A 6,938-nucleotide genomic window follows, 5' to 3' on the forward strand; every position below is an offset into this window, starting at 1 on the left:
AAGTGAAAAAAAAATTGGTTTTCTTTGGAAAAAAATTGAAAAGGAATTATTTGAAATTGAAATATTTTTGTCAATCAAACTTTTTAAAAATCTATCAACCATTTTACTTTCTTTTATACCTAGTACAGAGAAACTATTATAATCGCCAAAAAATTCGATCTCGATAATATCCAAGTTTTATAAATCCCGAATTAAAAAGCTGATATTTCAAAAATGTTCTCAGTCTATCTGTGACAAAGATAACTCCAAAATATTTTGAGCTAGATAGATGAAATTTGGTATACATAAAATGTTCAGATTTCTATTAAATTTTGAGTAAAATCTGTTCAGAGAAAGTCTGTCTATCCCACTGTTCGAATATAATATGATAACGAGAAAAGGAAGAGATTTAAATAGAAAAAATTCAGTACACAGATTTATCATATATATTGTAGACACATCAAATTTTGAGCTAAACCCAAGGAGGGATTGACTCTCTGTTGGTATGTACCCTCAGAAAAATGTAAACACAAACTCAAAAATGCAATGATTTGAATATAGCAAATTTGGTATGGGAATTTTTTCCTATAATTGAAGTAGTTTTGTGTCTAATTTTTCCTTCAATTGGTTAGAGAAAACGATTTTAAGACCCAAATTCGATTTTGGGATATTAACAGCAAGCCAGGGATTAATCGCCAAAAAACTCGCCAAGGATTCCAGGATAGATCCAATAAAAATTCTACATTCACGCCACAGATTGATATTTTTTGACTATTGTATGCCAATACCATGCAAGGCGTTTTCTCAGAAGATATCACCTTTATAAAAAACTTTGAAGAGATCACGCACGCTTGTTAAAACTTAATATCTTTTATCAGTTTTTAAAATTACGCTAGAATTTAAGATTTTACAATCAAATATGAATGTAGAATATTTCTTTCGTATCTTTATATCATGTTAAGTCCCATATTCATACAAGATGTTATGTTCCCCTATTTTAAAATTTGATCATTAAAAAAAAGTGTTACCTTCATGTGGAAGCGACTTGTTTTTTAAATGATAAGCGACGTTGCTTTTTAAAATGACATTAAAAATCGTTAATGTAATTTTTCCATTATCATTTTTCCTTTAATATGAAATTGTATTAAACTTAAAATCAATTAATATGAATCACATTTAATATGAAATTCTTTTAAAAATAATTTATTTCTTTAAATTTATATCGAATATAAAAAAATATTTAAGCTATATCTTATTCTCGCTTATTATTTTTGTAAAGATTGTTATTTTCGATAATTAATTTACAATCTTAATTTTTTTTAAAGTATCAGATTTAAGATTTATGTATATGTATTTTTTTATGTATTTGAAACATTTCTGTGAGAGAATTCCAAAATCAATATCTTGAATGCAGTTTTGAATTAAGAAGAAGCGGAAATCATTAATCAGTTTAAATATTTATTTTAACGAGAATTAACTATATTTTGAAAAGAACATATTTTGAAGTTTTAATACATCTTAAAAACACTGTTCTTCAAATGCTTTAATTTCCATATTTTTGAGTTTTTTTATGCATAAAGTTTTTAATTTACGATCAAAGAAGATTATTTTCTGTCTGTAATAGAGTGAAAAAAACCTAATGCAATTAATTTAAATGTTTTCCATTACTCGGAATTAATATATTATCATTATTTTTATAAATCCTTCAGATCATCACAAATGGAATTAGAAAGAATCGTTTAATTTAATAAATTTAATTACATTTTGAATGTCTGTTTTTACTAACATTTAAATCCTATTTCATTCAAACAGTTCTTCTGAAACTTTTTTAAAACTTTCTATATTTTAACTATATCAAAAAGGAATTATGAATTTGTTTGGAGATATTAATAAAAAATAATCGATTCTTACTTGTTTTAATTATAGCGCAATTTAAGAACATTAAAATTATAGGAATCTGGTATATTAATTTAACTATGAATTTGTAAAACAATTTTTTTAAACACTTTACGTCCTTTTTTCTTTTTTTTTGAAATCATACATCATAATTCTTAATATTTTAAAAATCATAGAGATAAAATGAGACATGATAGAATGCAATTCAGCAAAAAATGATGTAATTTCTAACAAACAAAATTTCGTATTCAATATATTGGAAGGTATAACCGATATAAAATATATTATTTATTATTTTTTCCCATAATTCTTTACAATTCGTCATTTAAAATTGAATTAAATCTCTTTTTTTACTTTCCTTAATCATTATAAATATATAGATGATCATAATTAATAATGTGTTTTTTTAAATAATTTGTAAGAAAGGAAAAAAATGGAGTATTATAAATTGTGGTTCTGCTGGAATAGAAAGAATTTCCAAAAACAAAAATAAGTTTTGATTATATTAGCAGGAATAGCCAATATAAAATATATTATTCATTTTTGCCAATAGTGCTTTGTAATTTATAATTTAGTATTGTTAAATATATATTTTTTTCTTTTCTTTTTTTGCTTTATTAGTCGCTGAATGTAAAAGATAATAGTTAAAAATTCGAATTTCATTCATTTATTTAACAACAAAATCTCTTTAATTTCTTTTATATAAAAAAGCTTTGTGTAAAATGCTTTATATAAAAAGTGTGTAAATTATAAAAAATACATTTTCCAGATATGTGGTTACAGCAACTAAGTTATAACTATTTTATTTATCAGCATAAATTAATTAAATTAGTTGTACATTTATATAAAATAATAAGATAAAATGGCTTTATTATCAATAAATAATGATATATATTTGGTTATAATGTTTAAAAGATGCATGTTCATGTTTTATTAACACGCATATCAAAAATGGTTTAGTTCTCCCGTGTTAGTAATGCAAAACATGTTTAAGAAATAAAGAGATATGCATACATGATAATTTGTGCTAAAAACTAAAAAGCATCTGGAGTTCAGTTGAATCCTGGAATGTTTTATACATGAGTTGCTAACAAGCCATCAAAATAGTAATTAAGATTTTGCCTTATCATTCAAAAAAATATATATGCATATCTTTGAAAATAAGTGTTTTCAATTAACACAAATTTTATCTATCAACAAATTTCTCATATTGAAATTAAATTTTAGTTTAAAAAATTAAATAAGGATTTGGGATTTAAATTTTATATACGTGAAAAATTCAATTTATATATATTTTTAAGAATAATACTTTCTCTAAATATTAATCTGAATTTTTCTTTTCCTTTCTGTATTTTTTTACTCCGGATTTTTTAATTAAAAAATAATGTGTGTGGGGTTAGGGGTATCCTAAAATAATCCTTAGTGTGTGCATCCTTAAAAATCTATTTTAAAATTGCACCTCTTATATTTGTGCAATTTTGGTATGTTTTAAAGCGAGCTTTTGAATAACTTTCAAAGTGAGATTTGATGGTTGTATTAAAATTGAAATCGCTTATATTTTTTAATCAAATATCTAATCACAAGACTTTATTTTAAATTTGGAAACAGAAATGTTTGTTACGGATTTAATGGCACAATAGTCAAGCCTATTTATGGTGAACCAACAATTTTTTTTTAAATGTAGAGATATTAAAATTGTAGAAGAAAGATTATGTTTCCTATCTGTATGGGAATAAGAAAATAAAAGCTAAATATCTCGAAAGTTTCGAATATAAATGAACTGGACAATTATCTTTTCAAGAACTATCTGATGTCAAGGAACTTAAATTATTTAGAATGAACTAAACAAATGTAAGGCTATTAAATTAATTCGTCTGTATCTGTTAGAATTTAAATTTTAAAAATATTCTCTTGTATAATCATAACTATAACGCCATGTATTAAATGTTTAATTAAAAGTAAATAAAATTAATATTCCAGACTAAACAACTGGTCTCCAAAGGCGCACAATCAATATTAAACGACACAGTCACTGATTCTGGAAAATTTATTTGATAAAAGAATCGTTATTCAATCCAGCAACAAAAAAATAAAAGGATCATTTTAAGTAGTATCTTGAATGTTTATATTAACTAATATTATACAAGTTTATTATTTAAACATGTCTTTCGAAAAATAAAATTTTCACTAAAATCAATCTACGTTAAGCACTATGTTTGTAAAACAATTTATTACAATTAGTTGCAATTTGGTATGCTTGCATTAAAAAAACCCACTATATGTGATATATTTTAAGCTAACTTCATTCATTCATATGTTACAATCAATGTCATTTCTAAACAGAGTAATTTTGACAAAACAACAATTTAAGTCATATTAAAAATAGAAAATATTTATTTATTAAAATAATTTTCATTTTGCTGTCCACCACTTTTTAGAGAGGTTAAAAATTTATAAACGAAATTATAATTAGCTAAGTCAAAATTTTTAAACACATTATTTCCCTTAATGTAAAAACTTCTTAAAAACCACATTATCAGAAATAATGTATATATATATATATATATATATATATATATATATATATATATATATGCATATATTCTTATGATATCTTTTGTGCTTAAAATGCTACATAATATTTTAAATACTTAGATAATACTTAAATACTATTAATATATAATATTTAAATAATTTTCTTTTTGCGAATTAGAAAAAAAAGGCATCTGACTTAGAAGCATAGAAATCATATTTCTGATTGGCAATTATTAAATGCTTTTGGAAATTTGAATTTTATCTATAATCGTATCTAAAATAAGATGATGAATGCTTTAATTTAAGAAGTACATGAAGTGGCACATATTAATTTTTAAATTTACAACATATATTAAACATTTAAATGACCATTTACCACTTAGGATTAATTTTAACTGATTAATTTATAGAATAGAATGAATACACAAAGTTAATTTGTAGTTTTTGAAACTTTTTTCATTCTATAAATATGAAAATGCTAATGGCATTCAGGAAGAAATCTGTGCCAATAAATTTGCATCTCTATTTATTTACATTACAGTACACTTCACATAAAAATGACTGTCTTTGTTTTGAGCATATATAAATATAATAAGAATTTCTTTAATCTATATTTTGAATTCCTTTGATCTTTAATTTCTTTTTTTCATAAACAAGTATTTTATATTATTTCACTAATGTAAAATTATTAATTTGATTAAAAAATTGGGATATTGATTGAAAAACTAACTACAAATATAATAGAATAAAATGATGTACAATTTTGTCATGATTATCTTTCTGATAATGTACAGTTTTTATACAATCGAATAACATTGTGAAAGTAATGCAAAATATCTTTGTTTTAAAATAAATTGGAAAAAAGGTTATTTTCACTGTAAAATTTATCAATGATATTTTCTTTGTCATTAAATATATATAATTAATTCACAAATTTAAAATTATCTCAGTTGATAATAAAGCAAGTTTATTTGTTAATAAATTTTTAATAAATTATTAATTAACAAATATGTTTCACTGTGATATTTATCACTGATACTTCCTTTATTTATTTAGTTATTTTATTAAGGATTCAAAGTAAACTCAGCTGATATTAAATTAAATCAGCAGATTCATATTTCATTTAATTTTTGTTCAATATTCATTGTTTATAAAATAAAACATTGCAATGATTCTTTTTTTATGAATTTTTCACTGCCATATGCATCCCCTTTTCACACCTACAAGAATGATATGTTCATTATGGTACCTTAAATATTAATCACAGTCTTTAAAACAAAGATTTGTAGATGTACAGCAAGAATCATCCATGTAGAGAAAACATGAATTAGAAAGAATCCTCACACATTTTAGAAAGATGCGAAGAATTATTAATGTTTACCGACTACACCTATATGTTGGATCGATAATTGCAAAAAGAAAGACAAACATCAGTATTTTAGAGCTATTGATCCTTCCGAGATCAAATAATACACTTTATATGATGAAAGATATTTGAAAATAAGCAAAAATGAACATATATTAGTTAAATAAATGCATCATATGTTTTGATTCATTTCGTTTATCATATTGATCGAAAAATACTTTCTGTCTGTCGCCATATTGGAAATTTATAGACAACTATGGTGATTAAAATATCCGGTATAGAATAAAATACGATAATAGTCTACTTACAGGAATGATCTTCTCCCATTCTTTTATATTCAGGAAGATGAAACTTCCGGCTTATCTAGTAAAGAGAAGCAAAACCTGCCAGAATCCATTTAATAAATTATAAGCTTCACTAATGGTTATGGAGGTCGATAGATGGCGCAACTACACAGAAATAACGATAAGACATTGAATGGTATTTCTTTCTTCATATAGACAATAGATGGCACCACATATCAGTACACTTTTCTATTTTAAAGAACGTTTTGATATTTGATATTAAATAAATATTAAAAACATACAGGAAAGAAAAATAGACAATATGAATTCTTTTTTAAATAACAAAAATATTGTTCTGAATTCTTGCTATATTCTAAAATAAAAACGATATTTTGTCTTGTATATCTTTAAATATTTCTCTGCAAGATTGTACGAAATAATTATTTCATAAAATTATTAAATTGATATATTAATTTTAATTAAAAACAATTTAGTTGTAATTGTTACTAATTGCTTAAGTGCAATTAATTTAATTTAATTGCAATTCAACTGCAATTTTGATTAGTTATTTAATTTGTTACTATGTGTTTGCTATTACATAGATCGGATAAATAAAATGTTATAGAACAATACAAATTGAATATATTTTTAATCGTTTTATTTTTCATATTTTATAAATAATGAAGTTAACCAAATAATAATAATGTATTTTTAAATGAAATTGAACTTTAAAAAAAAATGGTAAAAATTGATCGAAATAGACTTTTAAAACGATATCTAAAAAAATACTTATATAAAAATGCTAAAAAATAGAATTTTTTATTTTAAACACTTTCTGATGTTTGGTTTTTACCTTGTAATTCATTACTATAAATATT

General features: G+C 22.9%; 1 protein-coding gene across 1 annotated transcript in view; it reads right to left on the bottom strand.

Annotated features, from left to right (window-relative positions):
* LOC129975943 (cytoplasmic dynein 1 light intermediate chain 1-like) overlaps positions 1-6,189 on the bottom strand; it is a 28,946-nt gene extending 22,757 nt beyond the window's left edge. The window contains exon 1 of the mRNA XM_056089242.1: positions 6,085-6,189. The gene's annotated coding sequence lies outside the window, so the exon portion shown is untranslated. The remainder of the gene's footprint in view (positions 1-6,084) is intronic.
* Positions 6,190-6,938: the final 749 nt, after the last annotated feature.

Source organism: Argiope bruennichi, chromosome 7, assembly GCF_947563725.1.
Source record: "Argiope bruennichi chromosome 7, qqArgBrue1.1, whole genome shotgun sequence".
Lineage (NCBI taxonomy): Eukaryota > Metazoa > Arthropoda > Arachnida > Araneae > Araneidae > Argiope > Argiope bruennichi.